Raw genomic sequence first — 24,086 nt, 5'->3', positions numbered from 1 at the left:
CGGATTTGGTACTACGCTTCAATTTTGAGTTCTTGTTTTTCGTCCCACCAAACAAAGCTGAATTGGCGTCATTCGAAATTTTGTCATATTCAACGTCTTGAAGTAATTTCGTCTTTACAGAATCTCCAGTTATTTCCAAACCAGAACTTTCTAATCCCATTATCATTGGAGTAAACTTTTCTGGTAAGCCTGCCAGTAAAAGAGTTCCAACCCAAAGTTCGGAAATATCCATTCCAATTCCCCGAAGTTTGTGAGCTGTAGAGACTATTTTGTCGACATACTCCTCCACAGATGCAGATTTCTCTAACGTTGTTGTAATTAACGTTCTTAACAGTCCAACCTTTCGACTTAGACCAGAGTCCAAAAATGCTTTTTCCAAAGCATCCCAGACTTCTTTTGCAGTTTTTGCACTCCTGATGTGCACATAATTTATTGGATCCACCAATAAAATAATTTTTGCTTTCGCCTTGTTAAGTTTCTTGGCGTCGGTTTCAGTACCAAGAACGCAATCCCAAAGCTCTTCATGCTCCAGATAAGTTTTCACTGCAAAGCTCCAGTTATCATAATTCTCTCTTCCTCTCAATTTTTCTACCAATGGAATCGGTACTCCGGCGGCCATTTCTTAATAACCGTTGAAAAATTTTTCAAATTCAGAATTTTCAAATAAAACAAAAATCTTTTTTAATTCTTATCCAAAATGCAATTAGGTGGCCTGGGCCCATAACCTATTGAAATAATGGAAGTTATTTTAGATCTCTTCGGAGAATTAAAAAGAATAGTATTTCATTTGAAATCAGAATTAGGAATGAACATTTATTTTTATAAAATCTAAAAACTTAAAACGAAATGAAAGCTATATTAATTTTAACAAAGTAATTTATAACAAGTAAATTTCAACAAAAACGCCTTATAAACGGGGTAAGTAGCTTTTCCAAATAATGCAGAATGGTCATTTCGAAATTATTAAAACGGGAAACGCAAAAACGATAATCGAAAACGTGATCGTCTTTGATTTTTTTTCCATAACTCAATCGCTATCGTCTCGTTTGTCATTATTTAATTGCATACTTTAGGGTGCTCATTTAAGTACTGAATAAGTTGGGTTGAGAAAAACAAAATTGCGTCTCCCCATTTTGCAAAAGTGTGCAAAATGAATGCAAGAGAATGCAAAAAGAATTTAAAAAGAATGCAAAGACTACCAAGGAGTGCAAATGATTGCAAAAGAATGGGAAGACTGCCAGGGAATGCAAATACTACCGATTCACAAAAGATTGCTTTCTTTTACAACCCTGATAGATACGCATCTGCGAAGCTTAAGCACATAGTATTATTGTGTTAACTAAAAAAAATATAGGTTTCTTAGTAAAAGGAGCTTAAAATAACTTTTGAAACTGAGCACATTTACAACTCTCAACTATGTCTCTTGTCAGTAAAATCCATTTATCTCAAAACTTCAAAAATTAATAAACGCCCTTTTTGTTTAGAACAACAGAATAGGCATGAGTATTGAGCACCCAAACGATTTTGTCAAAATAGCATGTGCACTGTCTTACGGAACTGGCTATAATGCGCATATGCCCGGTTCGTTCAACTTTCGTTAAGCATATGTTCAATTATTTCCAGTGCACGTTAATTATATTTGAAAAAATATAGATTCAAGTGATCTAATCAAAACAGCTCCAAATGGTTTAATTAGTAAGGAAGGACAATGGTAATTTTTGTATGGGAGCTGGCCCTGAGACCAATAACGATGAGTCATATGTCATTGGAAAGGTATTTTTGCGTAGATCAATTGTTTATATGGCGCCAAGACTCAATTCGCTGTGGGGAAAAAGTTATAGCCATAAATGTAGAACATAGTAAAAATAGGTAATAGACGGAGAGACGACCGCCGAATTATTGAGATCATACGGATAAGGGATAAAATTGGTGTCAAATGAAAGATAAGTTGATAGAGAAAATGAAAAAAATAGGGTTACCGCTTTTAAAATGGTAACTTTTATGTGGCAACCCTATTTTAAAAGAAATAATGGTATATTACATATCTTTGTAGTATGATCAAATAAGAACATTTTTTAAATGCCAAACGAAAACTTAGATGGTGAAAAAATTAACAAAATAATATGAGAAATGTTGGCCTTGGCAACCCTATTAACGTTAAAAAAAAAAAAAAAAAACAAATCAAAAAATATTTTTTAAACAACAGATTACAATTTTGTATCCACTGAAAGGCTCAACTCTGTACCAATCTTTAGCTGACAAAAAGACGAGCAAGTACCTACTTGGCAACCTTACGCAAATGTTAAGAAACACAGAAAAACTATTACAAAAACTATGGAATTCGAAAGAGTTGAAGGTAAGAAGATAACATATGATACCACACATTTTGGCTGTAAAGTATTTCTTAGGATTTCCGTAAGGTTCCCAAGTACTTGATCGTCTTTTTGTCAGCTAAAGATTGATATAGAGTTGAGCCTTTTAGTGGATACAAAATTGTAATCTGTTGTTCAAAAAATATTTTTTGATTTGTTTTTTTTTTTTTTGTTAACGTTAATAGCGTTGCCATATTTTTAGGCGGCCAACATTTCTTATATTATTTTGTTAATTTTTTCACTATCTAAGTTTTTGTTTGGCATTTAAAAAATGTTCTTATTTGATCATACTACAAAGATATTTAATATACCATTATTTCTTTTAAAATAGGGTTGCCACATAGAAGTTACCATTTTAAAAGCGGTAACCCTATTTTTTTCATTTTCTCTATCAACTTATCTTTCATTTGACACCAATTTTATGCCTTATCCGTATGATCTCAGTAATTCGGCGGTCGTCTCTCCGTCTATTACCTATTTTTACTATTTTCTACATTTATGGCTATAACTTTTTCCCCACAGCGAATTGAGTCTTGGCGCCATATAAACAATTGATCTACGCAAAAATACCTTCCCAATGACATATGACTCATCGTTATTGGTCTCAGGGCCAAAATTACCATTCTCCTTTCTTGCAATATCTTCGTATCACAACGGACCAATAAGTGTTCAAAGTGTGTCAGTTGTATTCCTGACAGCCATTTCATCTCTAACCCAACATTTGATATCTCTTTTGATTAAAGCAAAAACAGAAATCTTCATTACAATGGCGAGACACTCTAATCCTAATGTATACGAATAGTGGCAAAATCGTTGTTGTCTAGTGCATCATTACAACCTTTGCAACCTAGACTCATGCATATTAGACAAGGAAAGTATTTGAAACCCTAAAGTTTTTCAATATATATTCACAAGAAGCATCCATTAATGCTCATTAAATGTTAATGAATTATTCGACCTAATTAATGACCAAAAATATGAAAGAAAATTCTTATTTCTTTCGTTTTTATTTATTTTAAAAAAATACAACCATGCTGAATCCTCTGAGATGAATCTAAAAAAAACCCTATAAATTCTTAATTTCATATTTTTGTTTTAATATTTCTAATTAATTATTCATTAATAGCATCAAAAATTTTTCCACCCTCATGAATTTTAAATTTACAAAACCTGACAAGATTAATTTTTAATTTTATCATTATTCAAGACTTTTTGACGCTCTTCTCTTCAAATGGATTTGGCTTTTCTCATTTAAAAACACCTTCCACCTTCTTTAACACAGTAAATTGCAAATTGGTTTTGGAGGGTGTAGAAAAAAAATTGGTGATTAACACCAAAGGCTTCAATTAATTTGCAAGATGCAATCAATTTTAAAATGCCTCAAGACATCAGCCATATTATGTATATAAGTGAGATATGAGAAGAGAGATTTGGATTGACTTACATGGTGCTTTCGTACTTAGCCACCAAGGCTATTCTAATCAACCGCAAACTTTAAATTTCAGTATAGCTGTGGCAAAGTTTGTTCTTAATTAGATTAGAACATAGTGATGGCGCAATGTGATAAATGGAGTCTATAGTGTTTGGTATGAATGTATTTTATTAAGTCGACTTTACTAGCTACCCTTTCAAGACAAAAAAAAGTTACTGGCACAAAATAAATTGTTTATGGGGTTTAGGGTATGGGAGGTTATTGGCATTATCGATCGACCGGTATATGTGGTTTATGTCATGCGGTGAAGGCGGTGGCATTTTAATGTATAATACCAGCATGAACGCAATTCTATTATTTCAAAACTCGCTTGCATATCACGTAAATGGGTTATCCGTGCCAGGGCCGCATCAATTTTACTCATATACTGGTGTCTTTTGCTCTTATTCATGTAGAAAACCACAAAATAATCCGTTTGTGGTAATTAGTTATGCCATACATTATGGCTACTAATTCTCCGCTGGGTTCCAAGTGATTGTTGTTGTTGTTGTTTTTGGTAGCAAACTTAAAATTAGACTAATTAAAATTTATTGCTTCCATAAAATGAATCTTAATGAATTTAATGGATTTTTGGTTGCTCCTTAAAATTACTCCTGCTTTTAATTGAAGTTTATTCAATTGAATAAATGATAGTAGGTGTTATTGATGGATGATTTAATTACTTTTTTCGAAATTATGCCTCACTTAATAAAACAAAATTCTCAGCTTTAAAAAGAGGAATGAATAAAATCTATTTCTGTAGCAGCAGGGCTCACCAAGGTTAGGTTAAATTAGGTAGTAGTGGTTGTAAGGCAAAACACACTTAGACCCTTATGGATCCATTGTGATACCACATATGACTAGTAAGTTAGGAACTTAGTAGCCGAACCACTGGGAGCTTCTAATGAATAGTGATAGACTTTTAACGTCCGTTTTCAATAGATCTCTAGTGTACTCGTAGAAGCGTTCTCCTAGTTGGAGTTTCCTTCTAAAAGATAGGTGAATGTTAAACTGCTCAGACATCTCCCTTAGAGATGTTTGACAGTCGAGGACCGTGATTGAATTTGTAGTGACAGAGGCAAGAGCTTTAATAGCTGCTTGGCTGTCCGAGAAGATCCGAATATCCGTGTTGGATATTATGTTTTCTCTGAGCCAAGAGAGAACCTTCTTAATCGCCAGAATTTCTGCTTGGAACACGCTACATTAGTCTGGTAGGCGGAAGAAAAGACTGAGATTCTGTTTTTCCGAGACCACACCTTCGTCGGTTTTTGAACCATCAGTATAGAATTTTAAAGAGTCATTGTCCAGAGTGCTAAGGTCCTCCCATTCAGTTCTGGAGGGAATAGAGTTCTGGAAATTATGATCCAACACCAATTGAGATGTGGTATAGTCTAAACGATCCGGAAAGAATCCGAAGTTGTTTAGAACGTTAGTGTGGCCAATATGATTACTGGTCCAATGAAGGGTTGCTTTTAGAGTAGTTTTTAGAGTAGCTGAGCTTGCTGCTAATTGTTTGCTGAAAATGTCTAGGGGTGTGAGATTTAGTAGTATGTCGAGGGCGTCAGAAGGGGTTGACCTTAGCGCACCGCTTATGCACATACTAGCTGACCTTTGGATTTTGATAAGCTTATCGCTTTGTCCAGTGCGGTCCACCAAACTACCATCCCGTATGTAAGTATTGGTCTTATGGCCGATATGTATAGCCAGTGTGCAATGTTAGGAAAAAAGCCCCATTTGCCACCAATGGCTTTTTTGCATGAAAAGAGTGCCACATTGACTTTGTTAACCCTTTCTTCGATATTAAGCTTCCAGGTCAGTCCTATAAGTCCTATATTATTTATTTGATTTAGCTTGATCGGATAGAGTAAGTGTTACATCTTTAATTGGAGGGAGTTTGAAGTCTGAAATCTTGTTTTTCCTCGTGAAGATAACAAGTTTCGTTTTGTGGGGATTAATATCCAATTCACATCCTCTAGCCCAATGAATTAGATTGTTTAAAGCTGTTTGTAGCAGTTCTGCAAGTGTCTGTGGGTATTTGCCCGAAACAGCAGCAGTTCGTTGACTACTAAGTTCCATAGGAGAGGTGATAAGAGGTGCCGGGCTCACCAAGGCTCTCTAGACATTTCGATACCATGTTAGTAAGTAGGTGTGTACATTAGCCTTGAAACAAAAGCCCCAACTCAAAATCCGAAAAACAAAATCCTCAAATCTTAAATCTCCAAGACCAAAATCCAGAATTCCCAAAATCTCAATCATTAAGCAAAGATTCACCATATTTCGAATAAATGTATATTAGGGTGGGTAAAAAAAAAATCTATTGGAAGGTTCTCCGCTTCGCATTTTTCCATTTTTACATCAAGCTTCTACTAAAAAAAAATCATTTTTTTATAAATAAACTTTTAAGCAAATTTCTTAACATATTCTTGTAGGAAATTTAACGCTCTACAAAAAAAACCTTAAAAACTTTTTTCGTTTATCTAACCGTTTAATAGATATTTAAGGTCCAAAAATCGAGAAAATCTTTAAAAATTCGTTTTTTGTTCTTAATCTGGTAAAAAATTGAAAAATTATAATAATCAAACGCGCAAGACATATTCTTGTAGGAAATAGATTGTTCGACAAAAAAGGTCTTAATAACTTTTTTCATTAATCTAACCATTCTAAAGATATTCGAAGTCAAAGTTAAAAAAAATATAAAAACATTTTTTACTTTTCAAAATTTTATAATTCACTGAAAATTCATTATTTTCAAATTAGCAAGATATATTCTTGTATAGGCTTAAACGTTCTATAAAAAATGTCTTAGAATCAAATTGATTGCTTTAACCGTTTAGAAGATAATCGTATCCAAATCGCAATGCATACGAGTCATAAGAAAACTACTGAAATCAGTGGGCATTGGTTTGAATACCAATATCTTATAAACGGTTAAAGCAATCAATTTGATTCCAAGACATTTTTTATAGAACGTTTAAGCCTATACAAGAATATATCTTGCTAATTTGAAAATAATGAATTTTCAGTGAATTATAAAATTTTGAAAAGTAAAAAATGTTTTTATATTTTTTTTAACTTTGACTTCGAATATCTTTAGAATGGTTAGATTAATGAAAAAAGTTATTAAGACCTTTTTTGTCGAACAATCTATTTCCTACAAGAATATGTCTTGCGCGTTTGATTATTATAATTTTTCAATTTTTTACCAGATTAAGAACAAAAAACGAATTTTTAAAGATTTTCTCGATTTTTGGACCTTAAATATCTATTAAACGGTTAGATAAACGAAAAAATTATCATAGGCCTTTTTTGTAGAGCGTTCAATTTCCTACAAGAATATGTAAAGAAATTTGCTAAAAAGTCGATTAAAAAAAAATGATTTTTTTTTAGTAGAAGCTTGATGTAAAAATGGAAATTTGCGAAGCGGAGGACCTTCCCATTAATATTAAGAGCTCATATTTGGTGTGTATATTCTAGAGGTGTCTAGCAATCGATTTTTCGGAGTACCAAATCAAAAAAAAGAATTTTGATTTTTTTGACTCACCTTAATATGTATATTAGGGTGGGTAAAAAAAATTTGAATTCTTTTTTTTTTTACTCCGAAAAACCTATTGCTAGACACTTCTAGAATATAAACAACACCCTGGCCGCTAGAGTCCCGTGAATCATATATGATACATACTCATTTGAAATTCTTTTTTTTGATTTGGTACTCTGAAAAATCGATTGCTAGACACCTCTAGAATATACACACCAAATATGAGCTCTTTATATTAAGGGGAAGGTCCTCCGCTTTGCAATTTTCCATTTTTACATCAAGCTTCTACTAAAAAAAAATAATTTTTTTATTAATTGACTTTTAAGCAAATTTCTTTTCAGATTCTTTTAGGAAATTGAACGCTTTACAAAAAAGGCCTTATACACTTTTTTCGTTTATCTAACCGTTGAATAGATATTTGAGGTCCAAAAATCGAAAAAATCTTTAAAAATTCGTTTTTTGTTCTCAATTTTGTAACAAATTGAAAAATTATAAAAATCAAACGCGCAAGACATATTCTTGTTGGAAATTGATTGCTTCACAAAAAAGGTCTTGTTGACTTTTTTCATTAATCTAACCATTCTAAAGATATTCGAGGTCAAAGTTAAAAAAAAATATAAAAACATTTTATATTTTTAAAAAATTTCCAGTTCACTGAAACTTCATTATTTTCAAATTAGCAAGATATATTCTTGTAGGGGCTTAAACGTTCTACAAAAAATTCCTTGGAATCAAATTGATTGCTTTAATGGTTTAGAAGATATTCGTATCCAAACCAATGCCCACTGATTTCAATAGTTTTCTTATGACCCGTATGCATTGCAATCAATTTGATGCCAAGGAAATGTTTGAAGAACGTTTAAACCCCTACAAGAAGCCGTCTTGCTAAATTGAAAATAATGAATTTTCAGTAAACTGGAAAATTTTTAAAAATATAAAATTTTTCATAATTTTTTTTTAACTTTGACCTCGAATATCTTTAGAATAGTTAGATTAATGAAAAAAGTTATTAAGACCTTTTTTGTGAAGCAATCAATTTCCAACAAGAATATGTCTTGCGCGTTTGATTTTTATAATTTTTCAATTTGTTACAAAATTAAGAACAAAAAACGAATTTTTAAAAATTTTTTCGATTTTTGGACCTCAAATATCTATTCAACGGTTAGATAAACGAAAAATGTGAATAAGGCCTTTTTTGTAGAGCGTTCAATTTCCTACAAGAATCTGAAAAGAAATTTGCTAAAAACTCAATTAATAAAAAAATTATTTTTTTTTAGTAGAAGCTTGATGTAAAAATGGAAAATTGCAAAGCGGAGGACCTTCCCCTTAATATAAAGAGCTCATATTTGGTGTGTATATTCTAGAGGTGTCTAGCAATCGATTTTTCAGAGTACCAAATCAAAAAAAAGAATTTCGATTTTTTTGACCCACCCTAATACTCATATTTTAATAAAATACAATTTACTGTCCCCATACAAACTCCCTCAAAATCATCTCTATGTCCAGTACATTTTTTCAAAAATAAGCATTACTATTTACAAATAATGCAATTAGAATTGGTTTCTTATCTGAGTAATAAATAAGTATTGTTAAAAAAAGCGTTTAGTTTTGTGCTCATATATGACTCATGGACGTATGATATTTGATTTTCATTGCTACAAGTCCTATGAATCATATATGAACATTATACAAATTGTTCCTCGTAAAATTATCTCCAATATATGTTTAACTTTTCTCTGTAACTACATAGATTGCACTCAAATACGAAAAAAACAAATCTTTTTCGTTTATGTTGCTCAAATTTTGAGGTTCTTATCGAAGCTGCTTATATTTTTTTGGTCTCATTTACTTATGATTATTATTTATACATATACGGATTGACAAAAAAGAAGTGCAAAAATGTATAAATTGAGATAAAAAAAATAATAAACAAAAGGGAAACAAATTTGTTTTAGAAATTGTGTGTTTCCCTTATTTCTTACCCCTTACAACTGTCTTGGGAAGTAAAAAAAAAAATGAAAAGTACGTATTATTTGGATCTCTTATTAAAAAAGTATTCATTCTATAGGAAAATAGTTAAATTTACTGTCAAAAACGGCCTTGCAAATTTTCTGTAAGATGAATCGTTTTCGCGATATTGATCAAAACTTATTTTTAAAAATGGCCGTGGAAAGACAAAACAAATAATCAAGTCTCTTTTATTACCCTGCATTCAAGTATTGATGCCTCTACAATCGAGAGCCTGTACTATTTATGGTGTTTTAAGTTTTAATGTTCTTATTGTGTACCAACCTATATAATAATTGTGTATCGTACTTAAAAAAATATTCTTCCATATGTTTACATATAACTTCTCCCAAAATAAAAAAAAATCTTCAAAAAAGTAAAAGATTTTTTTATGGAATAACTTTTTTTGTTCAAAATTTTTCCAATGTTTTTTGCAGTTTGGTAAAGAATTTCTTCTTTTCCTACACATTCATGAATAAATTATGTTTTATAGCAATATTTTCATATAGCAAACACGTTTTTAGAAACACGTCTTTATGAATCATATATGACTCATGAACTCAAGAAACATGAATCATATATGATACATGTGATTCTTTAGGCTTGGGGCAAAACATATAATTTGAGTCATATGTGACTCATTGGACGGTTATGTTGTTAAAAGGTGTTTAGTAAAATAAAATCAATCTATCGACAAAAAGTAGGTATTTTACATTAATAATTTAGTCGTTTTCGTCTCATATTCCCAAATATTCCAAGTGAACCTATTCTATTGACCGATGAAAAAAGGTACTTTTTGGGAGCATTTGTATTAGAGTTCACTACCTTTTTCAATTCCCTTTATAGCCAAAAAGTATCGACTTTAGTAGCGACATAAATCAAAGTAAGCTATGAAATTTCAAATATTCAATCTGTCATGGAAAATTTTTCGTATTTTTGAATATTCGAAATAAGAAACTTTAAATCAGAGTATGCTATGAAATTTCAAAAATCAATCTGTCATGGAAAATTTTTCTTATTCGAATATTCGAAATAAAAAAATTTTTAAATCAAGTTAGCTTTGAAATTTCAAACGAAACGAAAAAAAAAATAAAATTTAAATCAGCGTTAGCATTGACTTTCGTAGAAATCTATATAAGGTTTGAATATTTCGAATAAAATCAGTTTCTATTTAGAAGCGAAAGCGACGAGACGTATTTTTTTTTAGTGAGTGAATTTTAAAACTTTGTGAATTTTCATAAAAATGTTTTTAAAATCGCTTGCGTATATGAAAATGCTCTACGTGTCGGCAATGGAATGTTTTTTCCGACATCCGATGGAACGAATCCACAAATATACGGGTAAAAATGTTTTCTTTAAAAATAGTTCCCTCGAAGTTTGTGGTATTCGACGACTTATGCCTATCGAGGTCGACAGGGCAATCGAGGGCAAGACCCATTTGTATTTTGTACATCTTGGCTTGACATATCATGTCAACTCAAGGACTTTCGTGACTCACGGACCCATAAACACTCAATTTGTTCGGGTTAATCGTCGAGTCCGGTTTAACTTAGCAGATGACGACGACTAAACATCGATTCTTCCATGGAAGCAGTTGAAACTGGTGGCATCAACATCATTTTCAAATGTCTCCATGACGGATGATATGTTTGACTAATATTTATTTATTTTCTTTTCAGGTCGGGCACGACAGTTGGGTTTATCAGTTGGGTAATGTTGTATCCTTACAAGAAGCGAGGGGTAGACATTAACTAGCTGATAAGCCGGATTGTTGTGCCCGGGTACGATTGTTGGGCTCGTCAGTTAGAGGGTGTTGTATCCTTCCAAGAAGCGAAGGATAGACACAATCTGGCTGATGAGCCCAACTTTTGTGCCCAAGGACGAGCGAGGTGTTGACACAAACTGGCTGATGTGCCCAACTTTCATGCCCAAGAACGAGACGGTGACGGAGGAGCCCAAATGTTGCCTTGGTTTGTTGAATTTCGATTGAAAATCTTGAAAATTCTTCCTTTTTTCTTGAAATTTTTCGATGTATTCTTCGGGTTTTGTATAATGGTTCCAAAAGTTCATCAACGGAAGACTCATATATCCAGAATTTATATTTATTTGATGATTTATATGGCAAACGAAAATTTTCCATTCAATTTTATTTCGATAAATGAAATTCTAAAATTTTCCATTGAAGTCGATTTCAATGCTGACTTGATTTTTTTTATATTTTTTTTATTTTTTGATAGGAAAAAATTTTCCATGAAATCAATTTCAATGCTGCCTTGATTTTTTTTTATATTTTTTTATTTTTTTGATGGCGAAAATTTTCCATTGAAATTAATTTCAATGCTAACTTGATTTGAAATATTTTTAATTGAGTAGAAAAAATTTTCCATTGACTTTTTATTTTATTTTTTTAAGTCAGAAAATTTTCCATTGACTTTTATTTTATTTTATTTTTTCATAGTTGACTTGATTTAAAATTTTTTTATTTATAATTTCAAACAAGTGGGTTTTTGGGGATGGAAATAAAATATGATTGGTTAAACGTTGGAATAATGCAGGGAATGTGCAGCATATGCTTAAACTGAAAGTAGCTGAACTAATTAACCAACCTTCGTTTTTTTTGTACTCAATAACAGGATTTTATATAAAAATATAGCTTGTCTGAACCTTAAAATCAAGCTAAATCCTAAACGGAAAGTCATCAAAAGCCAGCCCGGATTCTGCAATCGGTTACGATGACCCACAAAATACTAAAAATTCTTAGTTTACAAAGAAATTCACGAGAAGTTCCTTCATAAATTTTGAAGAAGTTCTTCAAATCAACTAAATAATTTGTAAATTTTAAAAAGAGTGTTGAAAATCGTCAACAAGCAAATGGATCTTCTGCTTTTTTTACGGCCTGACGCGACGCCACATAAACGCGTCGTTCTTACATCTTTCTCTCTTAACAAATAAAATAATAAAGAAAGTGTTGTATCCTTCTTCAAAAAAGTAAAAGATTTTTTTATGAAATAACTTTTTTTGTTCAAACATTTTTCCAATGTTTTTTGCAGTTTGGTAAAGAATTTCTTCTTTTCCTACACATTCATGAATAAATTATGTTTTTCTAAATCGCCAGCTTAACTGAAGCCACCTGTGCGATAACATGAGACAATTGTCAACGATGTCTCCCCCTCTGTGCCACGTAGTTATGTGTTATATGTGTTTCTGTTGTTCTTTCTTTCTTTGTCTTTCTCTCTGTTGTATTAATGTCTTGTGCTGTATCAGCAAAATGGACTAAGTTTCCGAAGCTGTAGTGTGTGTCTAATCCGTAGATTTATCTTCGGATTAGATTAATATGTAATGTAATGTAAATTATGTTTTATAGCAATATTTTCATATAGCAAACACGTTTTTAGAAGCACGTCGTTATGAATCATATATGACTCATGAACTCCAGAAACATGAATCATATATGATACATGTGATTCTTTAAGCTTGGGACAAAACATATAGTTTGAGTCATATGTGACTCATTGGACGGTTATGTTGTTAAAAGGTGTTTAGTAAAATAAAATCAATCTATCGACAAAAAGTAGGTATTTTACATTAATAATTTAGTCGTTTTCGTCTCATATTCCCAAATATTCCAAGTGAACCTATTCTATTGACCGATGAAAAAAGGTACTTTTTCGGAGCATTTGTATTAGAGATCACTACCTTTTTCAATTCCCTTTATAGCCAAAAAGTATCGACTTTAGTAGCGACATAAATCAAAGTAAGCTATGAAATTTCAAATATTCAATCTGTCATGGAAAATTTTTCGTATTTTTGAATATTCGAAATAAGAAACTTTAAATCAGAGTATGCTATGAAATTTCAAAAATCAATCTGTCATGGAAAATTTTTCTTATTCGAATATTCGAAATAAAAAAAATTTTAAATCAAGTTAGCTTTGAAATTTCAAACGAAACGAAAAAAAAATAAAATTTAAATCAGCGTTAGCATTGACTTTCGTAGAAATCTATATAAGGTTTGAATATTTCGAATAAAATCAGTTTCTATTTAGAAGCGAAAGCGACGAGACGTATTTTTTTTTAGTGAGTGAATTAAAAACTGTTTGTGAATTTTCATAAAAATGTTTTTAAAATCGCTTGCGTATATGAAAATGCTCTACACGTCGGCAATGGAATGTTTTTTCCGACATCCGATGGAACGAATCCACAAATATACGGGTAAAAATGTTTTCTTTAAAAATAGTTCTCTCGAAGTTTGTGGTATTCGACGTCTTATGCCTATCGAGGTCGACAGGGCAATCGAGGGCAAGACACATTTGTATTTTGTACATCTTGGCTTGACATATCATGTCAACTCAAGGACTTTCGTGACTCACGGACCCATAAACACTCAATTTGTTCGGGTTAATCGTCGAGTCCGGTTTAACTTAGCAGATGACGACGACTAAACATCGATTCTTCCATGGAAGCAGTTGAAACTGGTGGCATCAACATCATTTTCAAATGTCTCCATGACGGATGATATGTTTGACTAATATTTATTTATTTTCTTTTCAGGTCGGGCACGACAGTTGGGTTTATCAGTTGGGTAATGTTGTATCCTTACAAGAAGCGAGGGGTAGACATTAACCAGCTGATAAGTCGGATTGTAGTGCCCGGGTACGATTGTTGGGCTCGTCAGTTAGAGGGTGTTGTATCCTTCCAAGAAGTGAAGGATAGACACAATCTGGCTGATGAGCCCAACTTTTGTGCCCAAGGACGAGCGAGGTGTTGACACAAACTGGCTGATGTGCCCAACTTTCATGCCCAAGAACGAGACGGTGACGGAGGAGCCCAAATGTTGCCTTGGTTTGTTGAATTTCGATTGAAAATCTTGAAAATTCTTCCTTTTTTCTTGAAATTTTTCGATGTATTCTTCGGGTTTTGTATAATGGTTCCAAAAGTTCATCAACGGAAGACTCATATATCCAGAATTTATATTTATTTGATGATTTATATGGCAAACGAAAATTTTCCATTGAATTTTATTTCGATAAATGAAATTCTAAAATTTTCCATTGAAGTCGATTTCAATGCTGACTTGATTTTTTTTATATTTTTTTTATTTTTTGATAGGAAAAAATTTTCCATGAAATCAATTTCAATGCTGCCTTGATTTTTTTTTATATTTTTTTATTTTTTTGATGGCGAAAATTTTCCATTGAAATTAATTTCAATGCTAACTTGATTTGAAATATTTTTAATTGAGTAGAAAAAATTTTCCATTGACTTTTTATTTTATTTTTTTAAGTCAGAAAATTTTCCATTGACTTTTATTTTATTTTATTTTTTCATAGTTGACTTGATTTAAAAATTTTTTATTTATAATTTCAAACAAGTGGGTTTTTGGGGATGGAAATAAGATATGATTGGTTAAACGTTGGAATATTGCAGGGAATGTGCAGCATATGCTTAAGCTGGAAGTAGCTGAACTAATTAACCGACCTTCGCTTTTTTTCTACTCAATAACAGGACTCTATATTAAAATATTGCTTCTTTTAGCGTCTTAATATCAAGCTAAATTTTTAACGCCGGGAAAGTCACCAAAAACCAGCTCAGAATCCTTCGTTTGCAAAGAAATTCAAGAGAAGATCCGTCGTAAATTTTGAAAAAGTTCTTCAATTCAACTAGTACATAAATAAGAAAATGGATCTCCTGCTTATTATACGACCTTACGCGACGCTACATAAACGCGTCTTTACATCTTTCTCGCTTAACAAATTAAATAATAAAGAAGGTGTTGTAACCTTCCAAGAAGAAGAGAAGAGTAGACACAATCTGGCTGATGAGTTCAACTTTTGTGCCCAAGGACGAGACGGAGCCATTTACGTTGTCTTGAATTCTTGAATTTTGATTTTATTTGTCAAATTGAAATTCTTTGATTTTCATTTTTTTTTTGTTTTGACTTAAAAAAATAATTATATTTTCAAACAAGTGGGCTAGTCGTGGAGTATACAAATGTCCTACGAATATTTAACTGAAAGTAGTGGAACCAAGGAGCCTCCTGGCTCCTGCCACTTTCAATAGAGTTGATGACTTGATTAGCGCAAATTACTCGCACTTTCAAGTTCCACCAAAGCAAGTCGAGTTGAAAAAAAAATAGAAATAAAATAACCTCTTGCGTCTTGCCTATCCAATCTTAGAGGGTCTACTACATTGACCATGCATAGTAACCAACAGTGCGTAAATGAGGAGGCGTTAATAACGTCGACTAGAGTAACTTGGCTATATACATTTTTTATTTATAAAATAAAGGCAAACAAATAAAACCGAGAGTCGGCAAAAAAAATTAAGTGTGCGTAGGTAGGCTTTTCTGCCCGGTCGCGGTCTGTGGCTGAAATTGTTTGCATTTGAGCAGCTTTATGTTCGTTGCGTGTCAGACAACATTCTCGCCGTCGTCGGTCGTCGTCATCGTCGCGAGTTTAATAGAAAGCTTCTCATAAAGCCAAAGTAAAACCAAGCAAAAGCATCCCCAATTTTTAGCCCTTCTGTAGTATTCCCCGATTAAAATATGTATTTTTTCATCATTCAACATTCAACCCCAAAAATTCAATTCCCTATTCATAGAAAAAGGGAGGGAGGGTAGGGGGAGGTAAAAAGGGGGTTTGTGGAAAAGATGGAAAAAGAAGTATGAGACTTTTACATGCAATTGTTTGTCGAGGGGGGATTTCTTTTTTTTTATTTATTGATTCAAATGGGGAGCAGGGTCGTTCGAAGCCGTGTTTCGTTTTTGCTTTCACCCTCGTCGTGACAAGAAGAACGAAAGCAGTCAGACAGACAGACACAAAATTGAGTTGAGTGAATTATATCCTTCAACCAACAACAAATTCCCCCCAATAATCGGCGACACAAATGGAATTACCCTAGAAACGGTCAAAGGGAGGCTTAAAATTTACTTTTCGTTAAAAAAGAAAGAAAAATGAAGAAAATAAAAATTTAATTTTCTCACCTTGATATGGATTTTGTGTTATTTTTTTCCAGCGCAGACTTTTTCTTCTTTTTTACCTAAAATTTCTTTTTTTTTCACTTTTATTTTTTTTTGTAGGTGTTTACACTCTGCACACAAAAAGGGTTGAAACTTTACTTAAAATTATTAAAATTTAATTAAAAATATATAAAATAAAAATAAAAAAACACAAACTCACGAGTCACCACACGAAGGAAGAAAAGATGAATTCTTGAAATACGAGTTTTTTTTTCGTCCAAAAGAGCCGTCCCGTCGTCGTTGTTGTCGAGTACACTTCGTTTTTTTTTTTTTGGTTGGATTTTTTTTTCTTCTTATTTTTCACGACAAAATACAGAACAAATAATACAGAATACAACAAATAAAATATGGTGGATAGGTAGTTTATTTTTATTTAAACTTGTTGAAGAGAAGAAGTTTTATAATAAGTTTTGGATTGAAAAATAGAGAGTAAAAATTTTTATAATAAAAATTAAATTCGATGTGAGAAAAAACCGAAAGCGATAAATTTTCTTCTTTGTCTATAATCTGCACGCCGCCATAATTAAACTAAAATTGAATTGATGAGAATGATGGAAGAGGTTGAAGATGGAATGGAAAGTTGAAAAGGGAAGAGAAAATGAAAATTGAATAAAGTTGAATAGAGGTGCATTCAATAGTAACAGTGCTGTTGAAAGTAGTAGATAGTACTGTACTATAAGTGGAAGGTACTTTTTCGGATGTGTTTATTAGTTTTTTTGGTGTGTTCTTAAGACGTACGAGAAATAAAGGCTCTTTTGGGAATTTCTAATATACATACACTGCCGCTCATCTGAATAGGTTCACATTTTAGTTCAGTTTACATTTGGCCTGTCTTGGTATTTAATGCAATGGCACATCTTTTTTATGTATGTAACGAGAGAACATCTTTATGCGCTTAGTTTAGGAGAAAAAAAATTGTCTTGGGGCCTACCGTTCTTCTCACACGGTAGCTAGACCAAATCTAGTCATAAAATCAAGCATATTTTTTGGCTCATCTGAATAGGTTCTAAAGCAAAAATGTTAATAAATGATGAGTTGCATGGGTCTGTTGGACTCAAAATTGTGTCTGTCAATAAATCTGATTGTGTATAACCTGTAAGGATGAAAACGGGTCGTGAAAAATCTTTAGGCGCGGAAAAAATGTATAAAATAAAAGAAGCCTTTGAATTAGACTGAAACCAACGATGCATTGGAACAAAAACAAACACAAGTTAAAATTTAGTAAGCAGTTATTTGCGCAATATCCAAGGGTATAGACACAACAATAAAAGTCGATGTAACTCAGTCACAACATGGGCCGATAGATGTGCAATGATCAGAATAGCATGACTTCGATCTAAAAATTAAGCTGAAAACCGGTATAAAATGCAGTTTAACGACGGCAAAACGGGTTGTCAGAAGTGGTAAACATTTGAGGAGAACGAAACCTCGCAAAAATTATCACTTTACAAACCACGAACAGAAACTCACCTCCAATAGTAAAAAAAAGCTCTGTTTGATATTGCAGATAAAAAGTTTTGTATGAGGAAATAGCAAATTCGACTTTCACGACAATTTTTTTTTTATTGGAGGTGAGTTTCTGTTCGTGGTTTGTAAAGTGATAATTTTTGCGAGGTTTTGTTCTCCTCAAATGTTTGCCACTTCTGACAACCCGTTTTGCCGTCGTTAAACTGCATTTTATACCGGTTTTCAGCTTAATTTTTAGATCGAAGTCATGCTATTCTGATCATTGCACATCTATCGGCCCATGTTGTGACTGAGTTACATCGACTTTTATTGTTGTGTCTATACCCTTGGATATTGCGCAAATAACTGCTTACTAAATTTTAACTTGTGTTTGTTTTTGTCCCAATGCATCGTTGGTTTCAGTGTAATTCAAAGGCTTCTTTTATTTTATACATTTTTTCCGCGCCTAAAGATTTTTCACGACCGTTTTCATCCTTACAGGTTATACACAATCAGATTTATTGACAGACACAATTTTGAGTCCAACAGACCAATGCAACTCATCATTTATTAACATTTTTGCTTTAGAACCTATTCAGATGAGCCAAAAAATATGCTTGATTTTATGACTAGATTTGGTCTAGCTACCGTGTGAGAAGAACGGTAGGCCCCAAGACAATTTTTTTTCTCCTAAACTAAGCGCATAAAGATGTTCTCTCGTTACATACATAAAAAAGATGTGCCATTGCATTAAATACCAAGACAGGCCAAATGTAAACTGAACTAAAATGTGAACCTATTCAGATGAGCGGCAGTGTACTTCCTTGTTTTTATTTTCTTTTTTATGTTTCAGTTTTAACGTTTTAAATATGATGAAGTCAAGCAAATAACATTTATAAGTATTTGCAGAAATAGGAAGGATTTTAAACTTTATACGCTTTTTCAGTTTTAGAGATTAGATTCAGATATGTATGTATATGCAATAGAAATGGATTTGTATAAATGTTTTTACAAGCAAAAACAATCCTTTGAAATTGCTTGCGTCTTTTGAAAATTAGGTTTGCGTTGCCGCCAGTCTAGATCACTCACCTACAAAAGTAAAATAAATTTCAAAAACGTTGTTGATAACGTTTTTGTCAGCAAACTTCGTTGGCTTGGGAGGGTCTTTAAAATTTATTTTCATTCATTTCATTTTCATTTTTATTCAGTTTATTTAACATCTGTACAAAGAAGATTGCTCTTATAACAAGAGTACAGGTTTATAATTGGAAAGATAATGTTTAATACTTAGTAACAATAAAAAAAACTTAATAGCTAAATAATTTAAGGGGATTTTTCAATATTCATTATTTAGATAAGAAAAGAGATTTTTTAATTATTTTCTCTAAAGATAATCTTTCTAATTACCTATTTTATTTTTCAATGAAAATCTCCTTAAATTCATGCTTATAATCTATTTCCCTAGCGAAATAAGGGCGTAAACACTTTCAGAATCACTGTCTCTATTTGTCACTGTAAAAATATATAGAAAAAAAACCCTTTTGCCAATACGTTTATGGCGTTTTCGATTGGCAGTCCGGAAGCGTCCGGAATCATTCTGAAAGCGTTTTATTCGTACAAAACTGACAGTTTTGTGTGAATAAAATTTTTTCAGAATGATTCCGGACGCTTCCGGACTGCCAATCGAAAACGCCATTAGGTAATTTTTTTCGTTACCGTATTCTTCGATTTGAATATGATTATTTTATTTTGTTATAGTTCTTTCTCCCAGCATATCTGTTATTAGTGTTATCAAAAAAAAAAAAAGAATTGTGTCACTCGAGGACTGCCGCGGTAAAGCTATTGCACTGCATTTTTTATCGACTTATGCAATTATAATTTATTTACCTACACTACACAAAACCAATGATTATGTTTTTTTTATCTACCTATCAATTCATAAATAAGAAAACACAAGAATACTTTTTCTCTTCTGATTTAATATCGCAAGCGCAATGCAACGCTTTACTCGTTCACAAATCAAAAGAAGTTGAACAAGAAACAGAAGAATAGGAAGAGAAAAGAAAATAGAGATAATTTTTTTCCTTCTGTTTTATTCCGCAGACACAGCATTTATGGTATTCTTCCTTACTCCTCTCTTTGTTGTCTAACACAATTTTCATAACCCTCTCTGTCTGACTTAAGGAAGTTGAACAAGAATCAGAAGAAAATAATAAAATACATACACACCATACCATACACGTATAGCGAATTATCTATGTGTGGGGTGTACTAATTTTTCGTTACGAAATTTCTTGGTTAGCTCCCCATGCCAGGCCTGCGTTAAAATCTATGCAATAGCTTAAAAGATTTTTGAAGTGAAAACTTCTTTAGTATCGTAGTGATTTGAAACAAGATGAAACGAAAACGCGACACGACTTCAACTTTTTATAACTTTTTTGTTTAATAGATAGATGAATGAAATTTGTACTGTAGATAGGTAATTAGATAAATTATAATTGTACAAAATTCCAATTAATTTTATATTCAAAATTCTGAGATAACGGTAAAAAGATGTTCTTTTCTTACACACGTTATATCTTTTGGTCTAGTGCACATATATTTGTGATTTAACTTTAATACGCATGCTGATAGATACATACATTATTGAAGCGTCATATAAAAGGTGATATAAAATTTGTTATAGGTTGTTGGAATAAAAAAAGGTAGGTTTTTTCGATTATCTTTGCAAGAAAAATGATTTTTTAAGGTTTCACTTCTAACACGTGTGAATTGCACACATGATTTTTTTTTTTAACGAAATCACTCTCTACTACACTACTCTTTCTCACTACCATACTATTTTCGAACTTACTAATGCGGCAGCACTGCAATCGGTTGAAAAAAAATTGAAAATACGAAGAATATGAATAGGGTTATCTCTTTCTATGGTCACTTCCATGGAGTGAATAAAAAGAGACAAAAGTATATTTATTTTGGCATATGAAAAATGTGACATTTATAATGCACCATCTACATGAGCGTTAATTTCCAAGTAGTAGCTACTGCGTTATTTTGCAGATGATTAACTGCTTGATTATGTTTGTAGTTTTTGCGGTTGCATTTAAGAAAATAACTTTTTTAAACATATTAAGAACAAACTAATGAGTGCCTAGTTATTAAATGGACTCGAGTGCAAGCAGACTAATTAATCAAATTTTCAAATTGGTTTTTATTCGATGATAAATGATATTTCTTAAGATTTGTCCGGTTTATTTAGTATCTTCATTTTGTTACCTTTTTACATATTTCAAATTTTACAAATGAATCATTTATTTTCAAAACATGATGAGTCCACTTTTTTTCAAAATTCGTTTTTTTGACTAAATTTGTACTCCAGGGATAACCACGTCTGTCTTCAAAATATGAAGTATCTACTCCAACTATATCAGATTTTACAGCTACGCGAAATATTTTTTTAGTATCAAAAACAGAATATGTCCCGGACTTATCATCTTTTGAAAATAAACAACAGCTTCTTTTTGTGTAAATGCTATATTCGACTAATGATTGAAAATCTTAAGTTTAAAGCTACTTTAAAGTTAAATAAGTAGTCCGGACATTGTATTTTAATCTGAAATACAATTGTTTGATAGACTGGGGCTAAAAGCAAAATTGTATATCCATTTTAAAACTAATTTCACATCCGTTTATTTTCAAAGTATGATAAGTCCAAAAGCGTTTTTATTTTTTATCTTTTGAACTATCGCTCCAAAAATTAAAAACGAAACGGTATTTTGTAGCTAGGCAAGAGTTTATATTTTTTTATAAATTTTGCTACGCATATCAAAAGAAAATAGAACGTTTTTTTCTTATCCTAAACAATTAAAAATCATGGACTTATCATGTTTTGCAAATAAATGATTCAAATTTCCTAAACATTTTAAGTTTTTATAACCAAGTTCATAGTTCACAATCTAGATTACGATGTAATCTCAAAATCCAATTTTGTTAGCGAAGCCACATAACACATTTACATAGTTAGACACTGCCGATAGTGAGTACTAGCTATTTTCATATTTCACTTTAAGGTACAATTTAAAAGGTTATTTTAAGGAAAAGTGCAAAAGTAAAACATATTCAAACTAATTTTTTGATATTTTGTCTTGCTACTGAAAAACTTAAAACGATTTTTAACGAATTTTAAGTTTCAAAAATTATTTTTGTAGGCAGATACTCTTTTTAGAAAACAAATGTCGCTAGATAGAATTGCTTTTAATTATGTAATATTCCAACTTTTGGCATAAAATGGGCGTTGTAGATATATCTCAGTATCCTCAATTTTTTTTTTTAATTTTTTCATTGGACACATAGGACACCCGACTAACAATTTTGCTTCCGTAAAGCTTTATACATGCTTCTTTTGCTTCTATTAAGCTTTATAGAAGCAAAATTGTTAGTTGGACAGTCCAAGATCAAACATCTTTTTCATATCAATTTAGCTTGCGTTTACATGGGAAATGGTACCATTTGAATACCTGATGGTTGATACACGACCTTTGTATATAAAATCTATAGTACTATCATGAAGTGCAATTTTTTAGTTTGTTCGTTACCTGAGTGGTCGCGAGGGCGCTTAGATCGAATTAATAATGGGAGTAAGGAGATGAGATATACATTTCTGTTTGAAATTTGACATATTTTTTAGTTCGTTCGCTAGCTTACTTTTTTGGTGCGCTGTTTTTTTTTTCATGATAGTACTATAGATTTTATATACAAAGTACACGACCGACAAATTCTGCAAAAAAATGCTTTCGTACGTACGTTTTGAGAATGGTTTTTCTATTAGCACTTAACGTGGGTAGGGGGGATCAATTTATTAACATTTTAAATCCAGCAAAATTTTAAAAATTTGATAAATAAACCATTTGATAGGTCCAAGGGAAAAACAACACATGTCCACTTTTTGTCAAAAATAAACTAATAATGAGGTCTTGTAGTATTTACTGAGCACTATCTGATGACTTTTATGAAACAAATTTAAGCCTTGCTGAAAAAATAAATAAATTGTGTGCTTTTAGCACTAAGTTGTACGGAGAACAAAATTTTAAAATGCTTTTTTCTCGAAATGAGTTGGAATGGACTTGTGCTGTTTTTCCTGGACCCTTCGTTTAGTTAAAAACTTAAAATTCCAGCTATATAGATAATTCTATCTCCTGGTGATCCAAAATTTCTTCCTCAGCTCAAATATAGCTGCTTTGAACATCCTCCCAAAAAATATTTTTATCCACAGACAAAAATCAATATCTAACTTCAAATACTAAAACTTTGATTTTTAAAATCAACCAAAAATACCAAAATTGAGAATATTTACAAATTTTCAAAGTATAAGATCGTTTTTGATAACCGGAAATCAGTTAATATTGATAATAATAACAAATAAATTCTTAGGAACAAGCTCAAAGTGGCGCCACACAACAATTAGTTAGCTTCGAAATTTTCATTCCAAATAAGTAGATAACTTTTCATGCTGATTAAATGACTATGACATGGGTCTTTTCCGAAAAAAAGAAAAGCTAAATTATACTGAGTGATATCAAAAACACTATCAGATATGCTGTATAATCAAACTGATAAAACACCTTAAATAGTCTATAGGCGTGTGGATATAACACCAATTAGGTGTTTATTATATGTTATCAAATAAAATATAACCCTTAATTTATTTTTCCACATACATATAATTTTGGTATCATAATAGTTTCGATAATATTTTGGAATTATATATCCTTTAACATTATGAATTATATATTGTTTTTTTTTACAATCATGTTTTTCGAACCAAAGTCTATAAGACAATCTTACTTTAGGAACAAGTCAGGTTTGATCTGAGCACTGTAAGGGAAGCATTAATACTTGTGATATCTGTATACAGTAGTTTGAAGAGTAAGTTTAGTTTTAAATCTTCTCTTAAGGATGTTACTAAGAAAAGTACTCAAAGCCTTAGTTTGGTCTTTTTTTATTTTTCTTAATTAAAGTCTTATTCTTATAGCCCCGTTCTTTTGAATAATTGGTAAACCATCACACTGGTTATTTACCTCCATTTAAAGTAAAAGCTTGTCATTAAATTTGTACTAAAACATCATCTACTCGTAAGTCGTAAGTAGTTTACCGCCTCCAAAAGCGAAGGGCTTTTAACAGTCAGGTTATTTTGGAGGTGGTAAACTATTCATGAGTTGAAATCTTGTACAACAACTAA

General features: G+C 31.7%; 1 protein-coding gene across 4 annotated transcripts in view; it reads right to left on the bottom strand.

Moving 5' to 3' along the window:
* The window catches only part of LOC129908682 (tyrosine-protein phosphatase non-receptor type 4), a 49,154-nt gene extending 32,237 nt beyond the window's left edge, over positions 1-16,917 (bottom strand). For 2 of the 4 annotated variants that reach the window (XM_055985358.1, XM_055985355.1), the window contains exons 1-2: positions 16,563-16,917; positions 16,367-16,500 (exon numbers count right to left, since the gene is read on the bottom strand). The gene's annotated coding sequence lies outside the window, so the exon portion shown is untranslated. The remainder of the gene's footprint in view (positions 1-16,366; positions 16,501-16,562) is intronic. The other 2 variants (XM_055985356.1, XM_055985357.1) reach the window with 2 other exon arrangements.
* Positions 16,918-24,086: the final 7,169 nt, after the last annotated feature.

Source organism: Episyrphus balteatus, chromosome 2 (assembly GCF_945859705.1).
Source record: "Episyrphus balteatus chromosome 2, idEpiBalt1.1, whole genome shotgun sequence".
Lineage (NCBI taxonomy): Eukaryota > Metazoa > Arthropoda > Insecta > Diptera > Syrphidae > Episyrphus > Episyrphus balteatus.
This window is presented reverse-complemented; position numbering and strand designations above follow the sequence as displayed.